This window comes from Cuculus canorus, chromosome 13 (assembly GCF_017976375.1).
Source record: "Cuculus canorus isolate bCucCan1 chromosome 13, bCucCan1.pri, whole genome shotgun sequence".
In the NCBI taxonomy this organism is placed as follows: domain Eukaryota; kingdom Metazoa; phylum Chordata; class Aves; order Cuculiformes; family Cuculidae; genus Cuculus; species Cuculus canorus.
The window spans coordinates 1,035,001-1,058,753 of record NC_071413.1 but is presented as its reverse complement, the minus strand read 5'-3'; the positions used below and the strand labels follow the sequence as shown (position 1 = coordinate 1,058,753).

At 43.4% G+C, this 23,753-nt stretch overlaps 1 protein-coding gene across 9 annotated transcripts in view; it reads right to left on the bottom strand.

Moving 5' to 3' along the window:
* Window positions 1-23,753, bottom strand: part of ZNF536 (zinc finger protein 536) — a 334,254-nt gene that overhangs the window by 201,865 nt on the left and 108,636 nt on the right. The window lies entirely within an intron of this gene.

The following is a 23,753-nucleotide window of genomic DNA, read 5'->3' as shown; positions in this document are numbered from 1 at the left end:
TGGCCCGAGGAGTGCCAACACCAAAGCTGACAAATCCATCCTCTTGTCTTCCTTTCCTCAGATTCTATTCTGGAACTAATTTGAGGGAAAAAACATAATTCTGGGTCTTCTGGCAAAGAGAACCTAAAATAATTGCCCAGAATGGAAGATTCTGCTAGTGCCACATTTCTTTGGCAAGGCAAGAGAAAAACTGGGAAGAGAGGGATAAAGAACAGAACCTGGATGACTGAAGGGTGCCAAAGCAAGAGCTTTGAGCCAGTTGCCATTCCGCTTGAAATCTGCACTGAGGAACCCAGTGGTCTCTGCTCCCAGCAAGCTGGCCACGGCTTAGAAGAGTTGGCTAGAGCAGACCCTGGCAGCACGGCTGATGACAGCGAACGCTCGGAGCGGCAGACGGGCCAATAGCCCATTGGTAGAGGTCAGGAATATCTGATCATGCACACTTCTGCCATTACAGAACTCTCGCTGAGCACAAATCCAGCCTATTTCATGCTCCCGTTTTAACTGCTTATCAAATCAGTTCGCATTTCTCCAGCTTTGACAGAACAAGAGCAACAACAGGCACCGGATGCAATTCTACCTCTAATGTCTGGAGTTGTGACATGATCTATTCAGCCAGGCTGTGCCTTTCTAAAGTTATCCAGCAGAATGCCAGCAGTCACCCAGCAACATCAGCTTCTAAATAGGGAAACCATGTAAAAAAAAAAACCAAAAAAAAAAAAGTAAAATCCCTGGTCTGGAACATACGGCCTCAACTGAAGGGAGTCTTCCCACTTCACACACTGCACTGACACCAATTTAGGTGAGTGAGAAGGCAAACAGGCTCCCACGAGACCAGTTAAACCGGCTACGGTTTACCAGCTCAACTGCCTGGACAACATCAGGAGTTAAAGCCTGGGGAGCGCTTGAAGAGCACAGCAAATAACCCATCTATAAAAATAATCATCATCAAAACCAGTCATCCACAACATTTTTTGCCAATCAGTACCTTGAAAAATGAGCCATCACTTTTTGTGAAGATAATGGATGGAAATTCAATGTATGTCACATCTTTGGAAGAAAAAATGCCCGTTGTTTTGGACTACTGGGATTGCTGAGAGCAGAGGACTTGGACTTACTGAGTCACGGCATTACTGTGGTTCTTTTGACCAGAATGCTGCAAAGAAATCTATTTCACATGCAGGAAGAAAGCAGAGATGAAAATCTTGCACCAGCAACGTCTTTAAGAGACCTTACTTGAGGCAACCTGAGGAAAACTTCAGGAACAGTGAAGACAGTCGGAGGAGCACCCACGAGGAGAACAAAACATTTACAAGATGAGTGATAACGATCTAGCCTCTTACAAGTCCCAGAGCAACACAGGAAGCAATATGATACCGTTCAGAGGAGCTTTAGCGAACAGAAATGCACTCAGCCACAAAATAATTGGGAAAAATAATAAAGTCATTAATATAGTTCTGTAGGTTTCCAACAGATGATGCTGGTGTGGCATTCACTAAGCAATTCTGAAGCAGCAGAAGTTTGAGAGTCCCATGCACTACACTTACTTCACACTGCTGCATCCCTGAGGCATCAGTCATTGAAAGAAGAGAGGAGGCAGTAGCTGTGCCAGACACAGGCGACTTGCAAAAGACACGGGGAGGCTGCACGGCACCCGGGCAAGGTTACAAACATCACCCAGCTCAGTACTGCATTTATATGGTCACTAGTGCTGAAAAAGGCCTCGACCTTCCAGTACCTGAAGGGGGCCTACAAGAAAGCTGGGGAGGGACTTTCAACAAGGGCATGGAGCGATGCAACGAGGAATGGCTTTAGATTGGAAGGGGAAGATTTAGATTAGACATTAGGAAGAAATCCCTCACGCAGATGGGTGGGGAGGCCCTGGCCCAGGTTGTCCAGAGCAGGGGTGGCTGCCCCATCCCTGGAGGGATTCCAGGCCAGGTTGGATGGGGCTTGGAGCCCCTGATCCAGTGGGAAGTGTCCCTGCCCATGGTAGGGGGTGGGACTGGATGGGATTTAAGGTTCCTTCCAACCCAAACCATTCCATGATTCTGTGATTCTCTTTCCCTGCAGAGGACTGTGATGTATCTACATATGAGGAAACACTTAACATCCCTGCAACGTCTGGGCAGGCAGATGAATTAAAGAAACTTCCGGACAGGTCAGGACAGCAGAACTGTTTGAAGCTCTGAGCCTGTGCTGCATCTTTTTCAGTCCTGTATTTTATGAATGCCTCCTTACTTTAGAATAAGGTATGTTTAAAACCAGAATACCACTCGAGAGAAGCTTCATCAGCCATAAGATGGGTCCTTCTTGCCCATCAGATGCAGACAGTATGGACCACAAAAATGCCAGCTTCCACCACAAATGGACAGGACGGACATGGAGTTAATTGGCCTGGACACCAGGACACCCCAACTGCTCCCATCCTGACACCAGCAGACTACCACAACACATCAGTGCACTTTAGGGTCACACTCCACCTGCCCTCCATGTCCGGACACAGTGGGCAGGGAGAAAAGGGAGATTTGCTTTGACACCCTGGAATAACTGCATCGCCTTGGGAGACCGCAGTTCAAGTATTGCTTCCGATTATAATTATAATTACTTGGTGATGATCACCTCCTCTTTTAGCTTAATTTAAAATGCTTCTGAGTTGGAGAGATGAATGACTAGAATTATCTGGGAAGAGCTAGAGTGATGGGGGAAGGACATAAAAGAACTTTTGTTCCTTCAACTCTTGTAGTTGGCAAAAAAAATAAGAAAATATTGCCAATTTTCTTCACAGTGGTAACCTTTGTAATTGTGACCTGTAACCAGTTATAGCCATCAAGTTGCTTGGTTCATACCAATTGCTGACTGTTGTGACCAGAACATGATGTTTTAACTTCTGTTATAGGGAGGGGAGGAGAAACATGGCACTGTTTGAGCTGACTGGCATGCCACTGCTCTTCCTGTACAATGTTCTTTTACATCTTACAAGGCAAAATGGCCAAGTGGGGCCCTCTGCGCTGTGAGATACATTTATCCCAGGTTACAGCTAGGCACTCACTGAGAAGAAGAAACAAAAAAATCAGAAGGAAAGCTAGGCAGGGGCTCTGTATCAGGGAGTGCAGGGATAGGACGAAGGGGAACGCTTTTGAGCTGAAAAAGGAAAGATTGAGATGAGATTTTAGGGAGACATGTTCTGCTATGAGGCTGCGGAGGTCCTGGCCCAGGCTGCCCAGAAGCTGTGGCTGCCCCATCCCTGGAGGGGTTCAAGGCCAGGCGGGACAGAGCTTGGAGCAACCAGAAGGAGGTGTCCCTGCCCATTACAGGCGGTTGGAACTGGGCAAGCTTTAAAGTCCCTTCCAACTCAAACCATTCTATGATTCTATGAAAGTAAATTCTATTTGGAAGACAACAGCACTGGAGAGAAGACCAGTGACCATGGGGATCTCCTATCCCCCTCCTAACGCACTCTCTCATGTAGATTTTCCTCTTTTCATTTCCACAAAACACAACGAGATCACTTTTAAGAACTTGGGTGTTAGTTAGAAAACAAAAGTAGAAAGAAACTTCTCAGAGGTGAGTTCAGGGTTTGGCGATGCCCTGCTCACCCCAGGCACACAGCCCCTCTCCGGCACTGCCAGGAATGCTGCTGCTCCACTTGTGGGGCTTCCACACTGCCTTCCACTACTAAGACTCAGAAAAGCCTGGAAATTCCGGAATCAGGGAGGTAAACTGTTTCCTGATGAATGAATGCACTGACATTTCACAGCCCCAAACCCATTTTCATTGCTGGCTCTTCCCCAGATGGTACCGATATTCCATCTCATGATACTTAATTAGTGATCTCTCTCTAATGAAGAGTATGGTGAAATTTCTCAACTAGCATCTGAACCCTGGTTCAGCCACACCGGACATAAAGAACATCTGGCTTGATGTCTTCTTTCATCACTTTCATTTATCCCATTTTATCAGCTTTCAGGAAGGTGGCTGTCTCTGCCTTCCTCTGAGTGAGAGAGATCATTCAAGAGCAGGAAATAAAACTGACCGGCAAGAAAGCAGCAGCTGCTACAACCAAACCGATGATGACAAGGCAACCATCAAAGAAACTAAGAGATTCCCATCGCCTGCTATCTAGCCATCATCGTGGACGTTCACTGTTTTAAGTGTACAGGCTTAATTTGTTCTTGCACACATCATGAAAGCCAATCTAAAGACAGACCACTGCGCAGATGAATCTTCACGTGCAATCAGGTAGTCGATCTACCAAAAACAAGCTGAGCCATCAAACCAGGACAGTCAATTTCATCTAAAAAGAAACGTTAGATTTTTTTCTACAGACCCTTCCTCTTAAAAACAGTCTTTATGCATGGGAGAAATCCAATGGTGTTTACAAGTGTAATGGTTTGCAGCACTGGGCAATGAGGGCTGAGATTCTCTCTGCAAACAGATAAATATTTGCACACTGGTACTGTGTGACCATTACTGAAATATCATCTGCGTGCATGTAGAATAGAGCACATTTCGCCAGTTGCTTTATTTCACCAGTTGCTGGAACCATAATTTCCGTTTCCTTTTCTTCCTTTCTAAGCTCTACTAGAGACAAAAACAGTCTGTACTGACAGTGAAGATACATAAGTGATGCACAGGGATTTCATACCACTGAACACTTAAACGGCACTTTATATATTCAGATTGTTGTATAAACATTAACAAATGAATCCGCACAGCAACTTGCAGGGCACCTAAGTGTTATTTTCCAAATTGCAGCTCATGTATGCACTCACTGCCACAGGAATGGGTTTAGATCTGGACATCAGACAACGGCAGTAAAGGACAGAAGAACATGCCAGACGTGCTGTCAAAAACTCATGGTAGGAGTCAGAAGATCTCACCTCACACACGGTTTCTCTGTTGCACACATCGGCTTTAACTCCCACAAATACCACCATGAATCAACCACAGAGATGCCATCATCTCATACTAGAAACTCACACCTGTTTTAAGGAGTATAAAGCCTGTTGGGGCTTTAAAGGTTCTAATGGATATATAGGTAAACTTACATTGCCCATGCTCCAAAAAGCACTGTCAGAATCAGACTGACTTCATTAACACACCAACTGGTTGCACTGGTGTACAACCAGAACAGGAGGTGATCTTGGTGACCACCGGGGTCAGTTGCTCCCAAGCTCCACATGGCCCTGAAGAGGACAGCACTCACAGCAGCTGGCGGGGTTTATCCACTCAACTTTCTCAATCCCTGAAAACCAGCCTGGCAGCCTCGTTGCTCTCCTCTCACTCAGATGTACCTTTTTCCTCTTTTATGATCAATAGTCCCAGGAGAGACTTCAGAGAAATCGTTGGCTTCAAGTACTCAAAATACTCAAGAGTTAAGTCTGGCATTTTTAGAATACCTGCGGGTAGTCTGGCAAATCAAGTATCCCACATTCACCCATCTCTAATGATGATTATTATGCACCAACAGCTGTCTGCAGTTCAATGGATGAGGATCTAATTGATCTCATTACCTCCCCCCATATACAGCGAAGAGCGTTCTTGCTCTGTTGGTCTGGGGATCCGGCACTGACTGACGGCTTCGTGCTGGAGACCTGGGTTCAGACTACTCGGCAGTGCTGGTGGTTTGTTTTCAGCTGGTCAAACCCCACAGAAACAAACATCTTGCAATATACTGTGCAATATATTACAATGTGGCTTTTGTCTTACCAGTTTAATACTGAATAGCTCTGATAGCATTCATATGAATATTAATTTTGTAATAAAAAGCAAGACACTAGTGTATTAGTTATGCGTTCTTTTGTTACTCAGTCTCTAGCTGTTATTATTAATGCTATTACGTCCAATTTCCCCTCACCTCGCTCACCCTCGCAGTCTCCACTGCGCTGCCCTGTCTCGGGCACGGAGCTCCTTCTGGAGCCAACGCCATCACTCAATTAACCCTCTGGCAAGGGGACATAAACGGTGCCGCTTCCTCTCTCTCAAGGCTCCAAACATCCTTTCTGCCCTGCTCCCTACACGAGCCAGGGACCCGAGCCACCGCCTCTGCTTGGGTTGCCAGCCCGGCACGGCTGGCCCCGGCACCGTTTGCCACGTGGCAGGTATCCCCGAAACGTTTAGCTCAGGTGAGACGAATCCGTGTTTCGGCTTTTAAAAGTTAGGTTTCCGAAAAAAGCAAAGCTGTCTGCAGAAACAAAAGGCCCGAGTCCACCTCTTTTGGGTGGGTGTAAATCCTTCTTCTTTAACAAAGTTACACCTGATTTATCACTGTATGAGAGGAGATTCTGGCCCATAACATAATATAAAAGGCTCAGCTTTCTGCAGTTTGCTTATTCATAAAGATTACTCCAATGCCACAGTGGAAAAGATGCAATGAAAAATACCTATCACTGTGCAGCTATGCAGCTGCCAACTCTCTCTTGTTTTTAAAAGAACTCCGCTGTTCATTTGCTAGTCTACAGCAGATATATTTTTAACATAAAAACACTATATTTAATTGGTTATGGATCTCAGTTCTTTTAGCACTACTGGAAATCACACAAAAACACATTAGTACAGAGCAATTAGTACAATGGCAGTAAACAACTAAGGCACTATTAAGCTGAGGGTGATTAAATAGTATTACTTCTTTATTTTTTATGATATTAGACTTGGAGAAGATTTCAAACATATATTCCCGTTAATATTAATAAATAATATGAAGAGCAGGTGTCTAACTTCCTTCAGACGATTTTCGTCAGGGCACTTCAGTTTATAAGCAAGATTTTCTTTTAAGGGAAAGTCTGTCTCTTTATAGGGCGTATCGCATTGTTTCTTATCTCTCTACGCTGGGACATTTATACAGTAATATTATTTAATGGGAGTTATGAAATCACACACTGTTCCTTCAGAAAATAATACCCGTATCTCTCCCACCGAGGAACAAAGAGCTACCAAACTCCCAAAATAATATGCAATTATTTATATCGGAGCAAAGCACAACCCGGGTACTATTTGACAAATTTACTACAAGGGGCTGTAACAAACGCTGTGATAACTGAGCCGGAATGGCTGTGACCTTCAGGCTGCATAAAAGAGGGGAATCTGACCCAAGGACAGAACCCTTGTGGTACACCTTTTTAATCTGCCTAGCCCTCACAATCTCTCTGGACTCTGTACTTGTTTATAGATCATCCTCATGGTCTGGCACATCTTTTCCTCGGCATCTGATTAAGTTAACAATGTGCTGCTATTTGCATGCAGATTTGCCAGGCCTTTCTCTACAGCTGCTCCCAAAGACTTGGTCTTTCTCTGTAATGTGATAGCACAGCAGTCAGTAAATGCAATCTTTGTCAAACCCAGGTGTGCTCTTGATTTGGTTCTCATTCGTTCCAAGCAATTTTTCTTTCTGTAGCATTTATAAGGCTCTATTATAGTATAGCCACATCTGGAGCTAAAATTCTTCTATTAATTATATACTTTTACCACTATAAAGACAAATACGGAGACAGCTACTAGCACTTTTGTTGTTGTTCTTATTCCCTTTTTGACAGCCTGTATTTTATTTCTGTAGACATTTAATTTTTAAAGCAGCATTCCTGATTTTTATTTCCATAAAAAACAGTAACGCAAGCACAAAATCTAAATATTTAGTATCTCTAGTCTAAAATCATGCTATCAATAGCAATATAACGTATTAAGGGTTTTTTTAAGCTTTCAGTACTCTGCATATAAATACAGTATTATAATGCTGTATCTGTCTTGCAAAAAGAGTTACAATCTACTTGGGAAAGAAAGAAAGTGGTTAAACAAAACCCAAAAAACTTACTCGGTTCCCCAGCGGAGGCTGGTTCACATCACAGAATCACCAAACAATTTGTTCCCTCCACAGTCAAAAAGCAGAATCAAATTTGATCAGCATGGTGACTTAGATGCTGTATTTTCTTTGTGCAATGAGGGTAATTTTTCAAGATCAGGTTTGAAGTAGATTAGTGCAGAAATATGAGCTAAGCCTTCACTCTTATCATCTGAGTATGGATAAAGGATGTATTCACCTAAGAACACCGCAAGTTATTTTCTAAGAAAAAAATTCTTCCTACCTCTTTTTTCTGTGTGTGTGAGTGCAAAGAAAAACGGAGACCAGCAAACAGGTTTGACCAGCGAATATTCGCTGTGTAAGTGTACATTTAAGAGGAAATATCAGAAATCTTATTTCTTAATTTTAAACCTAATTTATGATCCGAACACAGGCTGCCTCGCTAGGTAAACACCCAAGGTTAGCATGCTTTAAATTACAGGAGAGCTACAAAGAAATACCAGTCCCCTCAAACAGGGAATGAATTCCATCTGCCCAGATCATCCTTAGGTGGTCTCCCTGACCCCTGGAAAAGGAAGGTTAACATGGGCACCGTGGGCTGAGGTCCCGACTGTAGCATGAACTCTTTTAAGAGGGAAAGTAAATGAAAAACTTTTTTCCTTAATTGTATTTCTTCTGGTTTGCTTTCACCTATTTTCTACATGTTTGGATCAAAATAGCGGAAATGTAAGCATTCCACACCTGTGCAGCTGAGTTCACTGAAGCACTGGTGGCTTCTGAACCATCTTCCTTTAATAAAATTATGAATAAAAATATCAAGCGAGATTTACCCATGAAAAAGAAGAAATAGCTGCATGTTCCTCACGATGGACTTTTAAAACTATTCTATTGAGGAATAAGCTTTTATTTATTTACAGCACATTTTATCTTGCTAAATCGCTTATTTCAGATTATTGGTTTGGCCTTACAGGCGCACTCCTTGGCGCGCCCAGGCAGACGCGCTCACGGGCACACACGCGTATGCATAAACACATACAAAATGCAGAATGGTAACAAGACCAGCAGTCAAGCAGAGGGTGCAGAACCGGATTACATCACAGGTTAGGGTGAAAATAAATAAAAGAAAATCTCTCTTGCTTCTCTCGCGTGGTGTTTCAGCGGCGATGGTTTGACTTTTGGCCCACACACATATGCCAATGGCAAGGCTAACTCTAGGGACTAACAAAAAAGAATGTGTGTTCACAGCTGTACAGTACACCAATACAGATTACATGTTTTCAGTGTTGCGGCCACAACAGAATGCTAATTAACATACTGGAGTGATGAGAACGGCTGTAAGGGCCTTATTGTTCCATTATTTCATGCAGCCCAGCTGCCTTTGTTTATGTCACTTATCCTCTCGTGCCACAGGTTTTTACTCCAAAAATACTATCCCAATACAACGTTAATATTTAAAAAACAAAGAGGTGGCAGATTGTCATTTCTGTGTCAGTCTCAAACTGCAGAACCGTTAAGCTGTTCTGGTTCGGTATTTAGAAATAATTTAACAGCCATATTCAGACACTGCCTGCATTCTAACATAATGGCTGAATACTTGAACCAAGCAAATGCATAACTATCCTGACATCACTTATGAGATTTAGATTGGTCAGTTAATGGAAGTCTTTACCAGAATCAATACCATAACAGCTTCTTGAAATGAACGTGATTTTTTACACAGAGCGCTGTGAACAATAAGTACAGAAATATCCTACCTTTGTATACAGCACAAAGGAGCTGGGATTTGAAATTAAGAAGCAATTACAGTTTTTTGCAAAGTAACGTTACAGTTGATTATTAGAAATAAACACATACAAAATAAGCACTTTTTAATAAATGGCTGGAGAATATTAAAATTCCACAATCCTATTATTCCTTTTTTCCCTACTTTTTTAACAGCCATTTTATCTGCTAGCTTGGTTATCATGTTGCTGTTAAGGATTAATATTGATGATTATTGCCAACAATGGTTAAATATTGCAGAAAAACTCTTTTTATGAAAGAGATGTAGCCCTATCTGACTGTAAGCAATATTAGTTATGCCTGCTGCTTTGACTCCTGCGATTGATTTATGAAAAAAAGCACTGTTAAATACCATTATCATTCTTATTTGTGTTACAGCAGTGCCTGCCTGCCTCAGCTGACAGTGGACAGACTCGGAGCCGGGACCCTGCGCTACAGCCAAGGAGACAATAACTTCCCAGTACAAAAGGAGCAAACAGTCCTTGTCCTCGTAAGCCCACGACTGCCAGCTCTGATCCCCAAAGCTTTTATGTTTCTGGAGACAGAAATCTGTCAGCATGGCCCCACTGACTTCCCTGAAACCACGAGCCAGGTTAAGTTTACTTAAAGCTTTAAAGAAACTACTCGGGTTTTACTGAGTGAATAGCAACAAGTGTGCAACTTAAATGTGAAAAAGTGTGAAACAAGGGGTCAAAAACATAAGAACAGCCAAAGAAAGTCAGGGCCGTGGCAGTGGGAAGTCCAAGGTATGAGTTTACAAGTTAAAATTTTTCTTTCCCTCGTTTACTTGGTATAAACCTTAATGATAAAGAGGTTTCCAAGCGATTCATTCCCTCAGTTGCCCGTAATTGCCATCAGAACCTGAGCCAGGCAAGAATCCTAAGTGCTAATGACACTTTTCTTCCTTAAATTAAACAAAAACGATCCTGGTTCCAGTTTCACAAGTGTAGCTTTGCCACCAAAGGGTGAAAGCGCTAACAACACACCTGTCCCCTCCGACACCCCAGCAAACAGACACCTAGAAAGGGAAACTCTGCCCCAAAACATTCTCTCCGTAATTGTGGACACACTGGTCTTCGTCACAAATCTCACCAACATCCTGAAAACATCCAATTGAGTGAATAAGCCCTAGTTGCTTTTTAATGAGTGTAACTGGTAATCTCAGATAAATGTGCGAGCGCTTGAAGTGTCTGCCTTACGCAAGGCAGTAATGAGAGGGTTTAATGTTCTCCACAGCCTGCACCGGTGAACATGCCACAGGTGTGGGACAGCTAATATACAGCAGTTTCTCAGCTATGACCATTCCCCTACTGTGGGCAGAACATAGATTTTTTTAATTGGATCCAGGAGCTCGCTAAATTACCCAGCTGCTCTGTGTTTAAGCCCCCAGCTAGTTTATATACCAATAATAATAAACTTTCTATAACAGCAACCCAGTCCATTACGGCATTTCTTGCTCAAACTGAAAGCAGGCCGCTCTTACTTCAGCTACGTTCATGGATGACACCGCGGGATTTGTCCCTTCCTAAAACTGTAAAAACATCATAAACAGATACAAATAGGGGCTTAATTAATGGAGTTTTGTTTTGCTTTGCTTTCCAATAGGATGATCTGCTACTTTATGATACAGGCATGCAATACTATAAGCCCATCAGTGGGGAATGCATTGGAAACTTGGCTTTTTATTCCTGCTTATTTACCACGACAAAGCAACACCCAGTCACAGTGACAAACTGAAGGGCTGACAATGGCCTCTTCATAAATCGTGCCTGTCACAATTGTAGGTACTAAAAAACTTCTCTCCAGATAATCCACTCATGCATTTATTTAAAAAAATAGCATTTAATTCTGACATCAATTAAATAAAACTGTTTACAGTATGTAGTTGGTGTACTGTTGGAACTGGGATCGCCTTTTCTAAGAACGGCAAGTGTTATGGGGATGTGATAGTTTTTACCAGAGAAGCCAGCATTATTGTGGAAAAAAAAAGCAGGCAAGGTTTTGAGACCAGGAAAAGGCCCTGTTTGCCCTAAAACACAGCCACTTTTTTCCCTGCTGAGAACTGTTGGTTTAACTATTTCCACCTCTATCAAATTTGCCCTTACGAAACCATAAAAGTAATTGTAAAATCAACACTTTAAAAAAAATAGAACAAAACAGTAGGGTTTACATTGTGACTTCCTTGAAGAGAGGTAAAAATCTGCCACGACTGACGTGTCCATTGCTTCGGAACTGCCAGTGAATGACTGCTTTCAAACTTAGTTTACAAAACTCTATTGAAATCAACTTCTCTTAGCTCAGATGTAACAGCAGCAAGGCATTAAAACACCAATAAACTGATTACAAGGTCACATAAATGGATGTTCGTGTTGCTGCTGGGCATCGCGCATAAGTAACTCCAGGTGCAAACCATAAAGTAGCACCACGCGCATGCAAGCACAAGCAGCTACAAGACAAGAGTTCTCACACTTCAGAAACATAAACTAAGCGTTTTACTTAAAATCACTCCCATCCTCATTGCAGATTCAAAATCGGTTGTAGAGCTGAATTTACCAAAGCACAAGAATTTTGTAACTCCGATTCCGCAAGAAAACCTTGTCAGTTTACACCGGCACCACAAGACACTCCTGCGTTATTTATCTACATTGATACAATATCATCAACTCCATAAACACGAACATTTTCACAATAAACCCCAAAAAGGGTATTTCTGTTTTCTCAGTCACTCCTGGACAAGAAACAGACTTGGCTGGAAGCCCCTCCCTTGCAGAGGAACCAGGCCCAGCACTATAGAGCTGTCACAACGCTGACAGCTTATTGTACGGAGGAGCTCACACCTTCCCACAGAAAACCCCACGGGAAATGCTGGGAACAAAACAATTCCTGATGTGATCCAGCCAGCTGAGTGGGGCAGCAGTTGCCTTCTGCTGCGAGGACTCACCTGGAAGCCCAAGCCCCACCAAGCCTGTCATATTGAACTGACCCCAGCCTCCTCTCCCAAAGCACTGCTGGAGGACCTCCACCCCTGGCTCATGCGGAGGCCTCATGGTGTCCCCAGTGCTGCCCCATCACATGCCACACAGAGCTCACAGTTTGGTCTGGGATGAGCTACCCACTTCACTTGTACATCTGCTGACAGAGCAGGAGACCGGCTGTGACGTGGCACACGGGGATCCTACCGGAAAGCACACTCTCCAGCAACAGCCAAGTACAATGGCCCTCTCTCAACCAGCAAAACTCGTAGCTGCTCTGCAAGGGAAGCTGACAGCGAGTCAAGGACATCTGCAGAGGGGCTTTGTGCCTCCACACAAACTCTAATCCAATTACAGCCATACTTTCATGGATCCTTAAGAGGCTCCAGGAAAAAGATAGCTTAAGACTAGAGCTGCATTCCTTTTTCCTGATCTTTGTGGGCCAGAAGTTGATGATTTGCAGCTTCCTATAGTTCCCAACCCATCCATCCCTACCTGCCAACCTCCATTCCTTCCTTCCACAGTGCTCCATCATCAATCAGTTCTTCAGATGCTTGCCAGCGATCTGCTTTGTTCTGCATCCAATTCCCAATGGCTGCACATCATAAGAATTTCATTCCCATGCCTGTGCTTTCCACCTGGGAAACTGAATCCTTCATGCCATTATCCTTCTATATTGTCCTCAGACTGTATGGAAAAGTTTCCACAGCAGTCCAGACAAAGGAAGGCTGCTACAGGAGGCTGGTCCCTCCATCTTCAAGAAGCAGCTTTCTCACACAAGGATCTTCCTTCTCTGAAAAACATCCGTTGCGTTTCAGTCCCCCAGTGCACAAAACAATATTTCCAGACTTAAACATTATGTCATTCAAAGCATAAGGCATTCCCTTGGCCTTAGAAAATCCCAAGGCTGAGGGAATCTTGGTGCTGGATTCCGTAGCTCAGGGAGCATTACTATTACCCAGATCACCGTCCCCTGGGTTACTCCTGGTAGGCACGCGCTTTCCATCAGGAAACTCAATGGCTTCATCTTATCTTTGTTAAGCTTCGCTCAAGTTGGCTTTTGTAAGTTTTACTTGTATTTGGGGTATGAGAGAACCTGAAGCTCTGCAAACGTCCAGCAATTTTGGCGTGGATTCACAAATAACGCCTTGCCAAACTGACACGGCTGCAGTTCAGCCACTGATGTCCAAAGCCACGTTCTCTCCAGCAACTGAGTTTTGCCCAGTGCTCACAGCACATCCAAAGGATGAGCTATTAATCAACTAATGTAAACCACGTTATGCCTTTTTCTGTCACAGACATTGGATTTCAGTGTTTGGTGGGATGATCTGGTTGCTCCAGAGGCACAGCTTTAAAGCAAATACCGCTTTGGTTGGGGTGGATTTGTGAATCGCCAAGCATAAAGCACACATCAGCCTTTTAAAGCAACCAGCAAGCGCCACTGCATTTAATGTATATGAAGTCCTACTTCCCAATACTCAGGCAACTGCGTGCTCTAAGTCCCTTATTTGAAGAAAAACAAAATAATAAGAAATAATAATAATAATTATAGCAATAACTGCTCAGTATTTGTATGATAAAAGTGCTGAAAAGACATTAACTAATTAGTGCTCACAGCACCCATGTGAGGCAGGAAAGTATAATTATCCACATGCTACAGATGGAAAACTGACAGTGTGGAGTTACCTGCCTTCCTGGGACATGCATGAGGGGATAATCACCTACTGCAAATCCATCCAAACCCTGATGGGGACGCACTGGTACGGTGGTCCCACAGGTCCGTTTTCCTCCCAGCACACCCTGATGCCATGAGCGTGTCATGGAGGGAAGCGGCATGGAGAGGTGTGGGACAGGCAGATGCACCTTTTGGCTAAGAACCGCGCAGGGAGGAGGCAGAGAGATGCACAGATCACCAGGGGTTGCCCGATTACTTCAGTCTGACACTTTTCCTACACTGTCGCTCACAGGGATGGGGCAGCAGAGCCAGGAAGGGAAACCAAGCAGTTCCTGTGGGAGGGAGATGGCTGCACTGAACTCAACTGAACAAACAGCTTCTGCAGCACAACCTCTGACCACATACTTAGGATTCAATGAAATCCTCAGGGTTCCCTAGACTTTCCTCACCTCTCTCCAAGGAGCCACGTCAGCTGGGTTTCGCACACGTGGCACATTCTGACAATGGCTCTCAAAGTGCATTTTATTTTCTTCTTTCTGTTCAATTCCATATAACCAAGAGGTTTGAGTGACTTGCATAAAGCATGGATGAAACTACTGCTACCAATCACGGTCAGAGGCTGATCAAAGCCAACATTCATTAACTTTGAACACAAAATTGTCTGAATCCATCAGCAACTGCAATGGTGCCTAATGAGAGACGGCATCGCCTGTTTCAAAAGCCATGCTATCTAGCTGGACCGTTGAGCAGTAGAGAACAGCGAAGAGTAGCAAAATCTCATATGAAGGAATTAAAAAAGCACAGTGATTTCACTCTTTATGCATGGCACAAGTTATTATCTCAAACAGTGACATCGATAATAGGGGCCTTTATTTAGAGAGTGCTGAGCTTCAGCAATTTCCATTCACTTTAGGTGGAATTGAGGGTGCTCGGCAGGACTGAAAAAAACAGTGACCAGCTAAACATTGTAGCGTGCGGTCCAGGAAGCTGAAGAGTGCCTGGAGAGAAAGGAAGAACCATAATTAAATACAAACCTAATGGAACAGGGACAGCCAGGATCCTGTGTTCTCCCCAGTAGCACTCTTAGAGTGAAACAGAGCAAGAATAACCTAAGCTTTACTCCATCTAGTCCTCCTTCCACATAAATGGACCAGAAGAAATAACAGTGAAACTATGAGTCTCAGAAAAAAAACTGTATCGAGGAAAATGTAAACAAAAGTTTTACTTCAAATTAGAGATGAAGAAATATTCAGAACTGCTTCTCACATACATTCATTGATGTTGCAAATAGGCTTTTTGCTGTACGTTGCTCCTGTCCTTTTGCATTTGATCTTTCAGTTCTCCAGCAAAGCAGCTTCAATAGCAGGAACATTTATGGGGGGGAAAAAAGGAGCTTCATTGACTTGTCAAAGTAACCCTGTGTTGTGTATCAGCCTGCAACACTGGAACATGGTAATCCCAAATGGCTCGGCTGCTGTCAGAGCCTGGCTGCGCCTCCCTGGGAAACCACACCATTGGCGAGCGGAGTGCTCACTGCAAGCGGGTAAGTGGGCTCCTGCCTGGGCACGGGATGCGTTATCCCAGCAGGGTGGGGAGGCTGCAACGCCCTGGCAGAGAACTTGCCTCCCCTGAAGTCAACAGGAGTGCAGCCACCAAACTCGTTCAATGACCACAAGGAAAGCGAACCCAAAGCACCCAAAGCTGCAAGGAAGGCATGGAGCAGCTGCTGCTGTTTTATTTGGTTTGTAGCTAATAAAGCAAAACTCCAAGGAGGAGCTGAATTTTTAGCCTATTTACTACAGATTTTCTTTTGGGAAGTATGAGGGTAGGCATCTGCTTCCAGTTACACCTACCAGCCAATGGTGAATTCAACCAGCGCCATGTGACTTCTGCAACTCATCAGCGTGGTGAATATTCACAACAAACTGCTTACAATGCAAACAACCCGCGGCCCAAGCATTGCTCCATGAAGAACACTGCAAATAATTGTAAGCAACAAGATCACATGAGAGAATGCCTATCTGCTCACAGACAATTTGGGAACAGAATAAATTTCTCCCCGAACTCGCATAACTTCAGATCTTTTAGGACCTTGACCGCTGAAGGCAATGACAGTTTTGCCATCAACTTTTAGCCAGCAAAGCACTCGGTATTTAACAGGAAATCATGCTCTCAATTCTTTAAATAAATAATCTGAGAATCACAACCACCCCAGAAGCAGCCTGCCACTCATAACCGCATTCAGGCCACCAGGAACCCTGCCTAGAACCTTCTACCCTTCTCAGACCAATAAGTCTAAAACATTTTGCAAAGACTTGAAAATCCTACATAATGAATATTTTTTTTCTTAATTACAGGTTGAAATTAAATATTTTTGTAATCTACAGACTACAGAAAAGACTGGAATCAAATCTTCAAGCAAACTCGGAACCCAACATCGCTCTGCCTTTGCACAGGCAACGAATTTTATAAATGAGACAACTTTAGTCAACTTCATCTCATACTGAAGATGCTGGGCTGACTTAACTTCCAGAAAAGCCTGGGCACTGAACAAAATCCAAGAGAATCTGCTGTTTAACAGGTTCCATACTGGAGAAACTGCTAACTCTTGCTGCTCCTGGTGTCTCTTGAATGAGCAAACCCAGAGCTCCACGTGAGTGTCCTCCGCCCCACCAGTCACAGCAGGCAACATTGTCAAGAGTGGGGAATTTCAGAATCCTTCTTCTCTGTTTTTGCCATGGAATCAACGCGTTTTCCAACCTCAGCACAGCGAGCACAGCCTGTAGCCAGCACTCTTCCCAGGCAAGCCACACTATCTAAGGTGTGCAAACACACTAATGGCCAAATAAGAGACTGACTTTAAGATGCCTGACATAAAGCCAAAATAGTAGAGAAAAAAGCCTGAAAATCAGGAATCCAAAATAATCCACCTTCCTTCTCCCCGTATCTCTAAAATCAATTGACAGTGACAGCAAGAGTAACACACTTGTCCATGAGACAGAGCTGCGATGAACGGCGGGTCTTGAAGTTCTACCCACCTATCCGGACATGCTGTGGCCTCTCATCTACGCAAAACGAGGGGCAGTTGAAAAGCAGCAACGTTCTGGCTCAACCACCTTATCCTGGAGAGCCAGCTTCATCTGTAGTCACTGACAAATGAAAACGTAAAGCAAGAGAAAGGTACATCACAAACACTGACAGCCTAGCGGAGGCTATCACTTAAATACCACTCATTCCTTCCTGTACAGTAAGGAAGAGTAACCCCGAGAAAGATGCCCAATTATAATCTATTTGCAAATAAAAGCCGAAGTTCTTACATAAACCCCGATCAAGCTCCAGTTAACTGAAAGAATATAGCATTAAGGTTTATGCTCACAAAAAACACAGCGATGGCGTTATTATCCAGAGCCAAAGATAGCTACCGAAGCACACACACAAAAAGACTTTTGTATGGCATGCCCTGTATAGCGAGAAGGGTTAAATTTATGTTCCATTACTGGCCTTTTTTTCTCTCCCCCCTTTCTTTTTTTTTTCTTTTTGGTTTCATCTTCTCAGTAAAACACATAACTTAAAATGAAATCAAATATTAAAAATGACAGACTATATAAGTGCTGTGAGTAACTTCAGGTCACGGAGGGAGGGAAATGCAGGCAAGTTGTCAGGCACTATCTGTCAGAGTGAATTAGAAACAATCAACAGAGACTGAAAGGGAAGGTGATTGTTATTAAGCAGCAGGGCTGTGAGCAAGCTACCCAGATGTGGTCATGCATATAAAGAACAGGAAACAGCAGTTTAATTCAGGAAGCACTGGCGAATAGGGCAGCACAAAGGATAAAAGTCCTTTGTCGCTAATAAGCTGGAAGTTACTTTGATAACAGCAGGGTTAGACTCTAGAATAAAACACATTTCGTTCACTACCATACACCATTAATATCACAGAAATGTGGTAGAAAGAAATGCACTGCACCAGTGAAGATTAGTTGCAGGGCCTCAACATCAACAGCACGACAATGCCCGGGCTCATATTATCAATTTGGGAAACTCTTTTGAGCACCATCTAAAGGACAGGTCAACGTTAATGACTTAAGCGCAAAACATAAATGTCCCTGAAATGGGATTTTGCAAAATAAAAATAATAAGGACACTATTATTCCAAAGGTGCTACAACTGAACGGGCTTGTGTTGTGTTTTTCCTTTTTAGCCCATGGGAAAGGTGAATAATTGGTAGCAGTCTAAATATAATGAAGTCCATTTATGCAGTGACTAAAAATAATTTTACAAGCAGACAAGGTTTGATTTCATAAAAAAAAAATTACTTATGCAGGCATTCTGCAATTATCCTGCAGTACTTTGAGGCAAGAGCCTGACAGCAGTTGTGCAAACAATACAGAGATTACAGAAATAAAAACAAATACCATTACACACAAAAACCCTAAGTTACATGTGAGCGGGATTAAGCAAGTATGTTGACATGAACAAAATCAAACCTGAATGTAAAGGAAAATAACTCTGACTCCAGAGGTGGCCCAGAGACTTTTAGAATTAGAACAGATTCTGGTTTTTACCCCCTGTTAAGAGAAGGCAGTGAGCAGGCTCTGGAGAAAATTCCAAGAATCCTCAAGGGCTCTGTGCAGCACTTCAGCTCTTGATTGTTTCACTGAAACTGGAAGCAGGTCTCCACAGGCCTTGCATCAGCTCTGTGAACAAGACAGAGCTTCTTTCTGATAGGAACTTCACCCTAAGAGTTCCAAGGGAGACCAAATGACGTATGGGATGTTGTAAGTGGAGAAGAATCGGTCCCAATCCATCTAAAAGCAGGTTGGATACACAAACTGCTGGCAAAACAAGCTCATCAGCCCTGTTTCTCAGTATTCTTGCCTTCTTCACAGCTTCACTGTTTCCAAAGGCACACTGATTTCTAATTTATTCTGAAGAAATGGCCTTCTCCTGCATCAGGCTGATCATACGTCAAGAGATGTTACGCATTCGATGGTGGCCCAGCTAGGACTGAAGCAAATACCTCCCGACGGTGCTGTCTGACGGGACAGCTGAGGAGCCTTAGTAACTCATTCCACAAAGAGTCTCCATGCAAAGCTAAGATTCTTCCTCAGCTGTTCCTGACAGACCGACAGGCCAATCTAAGTGTGAGTCTGAGATCTGGGAAATCTCTCTGACTGAGCAACAGTTATGAACACAAATTGTTCCTCCAGGTCACGCTCCTCTGCTTTGTAAAATGAGCAGTCCGAGGAGAAGAGGATTCACCAGCTCCATTCTGAGAAGCCTTCTCTGAGGTGCCTTGATAAACCTCTTCTGAACATGTTCCGAACACAGGTCCCCAACAGACCCGTGTGAGAAGCCCATGCTCCCCATCTGACAAACTTTCTTTTCCAAGGGATGAAGAACTCCCCCTCTTTCTCACAGGACCAGGCTTCCAGGTAGCAGTTCATGACCCAAACCTGCCAGACCTAATGAAGCCATCTACCAGCTTCCAAGTCCTACAACAAGCAGGTGATCCATTAATTTCCAGCAAATCTGGTGCATTCCATGCGTGCTGGATTTGCCATGCGCACACAGACAGCTCTAACACGTGCAATGAGCCTCACACAGCTGGGATGCAAAGCATTTGCTGTGCGCTTACGTATTGGTCACACATGTGCAGCAGCTTTGCAAGGAAAGGTATCAGACCCGCTGGCGTGAGGTTGCATCTGATGCACTTCGGCACCCTATGAACACCTCAGAAGACACGGGCATACTCTTTTTTCCTCTTGTGAGAAAAGTCAATCTTTTGTGATAACACTTCTGATTCTTCTAAGTAAAGGAGGGCGGTACACGGGGCAAAACCTACCGCTGCCAGACAGTGCAAAGGCCCTGGAGCTATCCTGTTCAGAATCAGTTCAGCGGTACGTCGCAAGATACACACCCACTCGAAAACTGATTATTTAAAATAGAATAAAATTATAATGTAATTCACATGCATTTCTGAAGAACAGAAATCGCACTCAGTCCAAATAAGGCATATACGATGGCTGTGAATTTATAAATGACATCCCACACCAATTCACTAAACACTTCAGCAGTCATTTAAGACAGAATGTGTTCCCAAATTTTAGAAATAAACCCAGCAGGTTCTATGATGTTACACATCAACAACTTAAAACATATGTGTTCAGTGATTCCTGTTAGGTTTGCATGCTGTGGGCAACTGTCTTAGCAACAATGCTGATACGGTCATAACTAAGTTTTTAATTTAACACCCCATTAAGATGAGGTGAGAGGTTCACACCTCTGCCAGCACTGCTGTTTCAAGTCCATCTCCACCTGGGTGCAGATCCCACAAGACAGCACTCCCCTGATCGACGGAGAGCGAATCGCTTGCTCTCTTCCCCTACATACACTCAAGGGACAGGCAAGTGTGCAAATCCATGTGTTTGTGAATGGCACATCGCTAACATGCAGTTAATACAGAATAAATGGGATAACAGTATTTTCATTAGCTGGAGGCATCTCTGAAGAGGGAAGTTCTGCTGTCTACTACACGTTTAAGTAAAGGAAGGGATAATAAGTTAAAGACAACAGGGTTGGCTTTTTTTAAGTTAAGAGAAGAAAGTCCAGAATTCTACCAAAGTGAAATACATACAGATGTAAAATGAAATCCCACCTAGAGGTCAATTAATACCTGTGGGTTTCTAATTGTTTCTCCCTGCCATCAAACCCTGCCAGTTTGAAGGCAGAAATGAGTACTCAACATACCACAAACGGCCTCAGAAACTTCCGAGCAAAGCCAGAATTTTCAACCTATTCTCAGGTTCTTTGCAATGCAGGTAGTTTTGTGGTATGCAGGACAACTTTAGCTCACACAGCTACCAGAGCTGTGGTACCCAGCACCACCCTGAGCACTGAGCCTCCAGGTCAGGCTCCTCCACACCAGGGATAAACCCTTTCCATTCCTGCCACTGGCAGGCTTCTGACAGAGAAGCGTTCGCACCTCAAGTGCAGGGCGCAAAAAGGCGCACACCCACCACCAAAGGCGAATCCCACTGGGCAGGTTTTCCTGGTCCATCAGTGGGGGCAGAGCCCGGAGGATCTGCAGTCACCGGCATCTTCCAGTGTCCCTTCTGGGCTGAAGCCCCAAACTTCCTACACTCCATACCACAACAGCAGCCATGGAGAATGATGCCAGGCTGCTGCGAGAAGAGCTCTGCTCCTCCCCATTCCTGCAGCTCCCCGTTCAGCTACTCAACAACCAACCACGAGAATTCTGTCTCTTGCGTAACAGCGGGGGATTCATCTCCTGTGTGAACACAGAAACTTCAGAGCATTAGCAGAGCACAGGTGATAGGTCTCTTCAGAAGAACATCAGGTTTTGCTTCTTTTCCTGGGTCTCAGAAAACCCACATTGTTGAGCAGCTTGTTACCGAATCAGGCACATATTGTATGTACAGATTACATAAACGAGAAGGTCAATTTTGTTTCAAACCTATATGAATATGGTTCTGGGACTGAATTAACTACTGATTGAAAAGTTACACATTCCAGCTCACTAATCATATTCTGTTTCACTGCACGCAGACAGCAGTGCAATGAAATCAGCTGTTTGTTTGCACATTCTGGAAAATGTTTTCGCTTCAAGACTATAGAAAAAAACAACAGGAAAAATGTAATGTATGTCCAGGTGACTGCGAGGGCAAAAATAACCTGGCAATGATAACCGAGTCCAGCTCAACAGAACAGAGCTGCTTTCTCCTGGTTTCTGACTGTGCCCTTCCCTTCCTCAAAGTGTGATCACTCTTCCTCCATCACGAGTTTACAGGTTTGAAGCACAGCCTTATCTCAGAGCATGAGAACACTCCCAGAGATCAAATGCTGCATTTCCTTACCCAGTTCAGAAACGCAAATGCTTTTAGCAAGCTTTTCTAACATCTCTACCCGGTAAGAATACAGACACTAACGGTGCTACTTTATATGGAGAGAAGATATGAAATTTTACATAATTTCAGTCAAAATACATATTATGAGGTCATATTTCCCTATGACCTTTGGGTCCTACCTCAAGATAGATGCTTTTGCACATATATTGAAACCACTGGATTGATCCAGAACTACCACTTTCTTAATGAAGACGTTGCTGTAGAAAGGTGTCGAAGACTCCGAAGCATCTGCCCACGGGAGGGAAGGCCAGCGGTACTTCCACAGCCCCGCATTGTTCTATCACAGCTAATCCTCAGTGCTAGTGCCCATAATGATTCCCAACTGGTAGATGAACTACTTTGAACATCCCTGAAGCAGAATTGCTACCCACTAATGTATCAGCTAAATGTTAGAAGACTCCCAACTCCCCCATCTGTGTTTTACCTCCCCAGAGGGTAAATACATTGAGCAGCGATTCCCTTGCCTGGCACACACTTGCAAAACCTTACTGGCAACTGTTGTGGTTTCCAGTCCAAGCTGCTCTGCAGTCAAAATCACCAGTTTGACATGCTGCAGGGAACTAAACACCTACCTTATTAAAATACTGCCCTCAAAACACACTGTAGTTATGTATCGCCACTGTAATTGTTACCAGTGTAGTGCGGATAATATTATGGTTTACAGCTAATATCAGGCTACTAAATTAGGACGTGAATATATTTTATAGTTAAATTCAGGAAATTTATTGGAATTAGGAATTCTATTTTTTTTTTTAGTAAGAGAAAGCAGGCTCTGTAAAAGTAACTGAAAACATACAGAGCAGTAGGGTTTTACTGGGCTAAAGGGAAGAAACTGAAAACCCCAAACAACGAACCACACGCATACAAAAAAAATCACCACCCCAAACATCAAAATATTCTACCAGTTCCCTTCAAAACTCGTCTGTAGCCCACACTCAAGACACCTACAGCTTATTCACAACTGGGTGTACAGAAGTTAACAGGTCTGACGGTACAGCGAAAGGCCACAGGATCAGGCTTGAAGGACAAAATAAACGATATTTCTGCTTTTCATGTCATTTGCAGTTTATCCACGTCCTTCTACTTTTTCTCATTACAGGCAACTTGCCTTTATTTTTCTTCAGTGTCCACTTGTCTAATACTAGGACAGTGTTATCACCCGCTGCACCCTGATGTTTATTAATAATACCTCAATAAAATAATAATAAAGTCTAATTGAGAATCGCTTTTATCAACTTTGCTATATTGCCATCCATCTGAGGTTCTCCACAGCAAAGATTTAAATGTTTCATTTTATTTTTAACTTTCCCTTCTCCACATTTCAGTAATGTCAGGCAAAGAGGTATGGTTTTACTATCTGAACGAATCATGGTGTAGAATAATTTATGACTTAGGCTTGGGCTTTCAGAAAAGCTATTTCAAATCTTCACTTTGATTTGGTTGAGTCAAAACTACTCAAAATAACAGCAGTGGTTTCTTGGAACTGGAATACGTTAACTGTTCCTCAATATTTTTGAGCTAATGGGTTGTATTTATTTGCTACAAAACTTCAAGTTTTCTGATCTTAACATACAGAAAAGGCCTGACCAGCTAACACC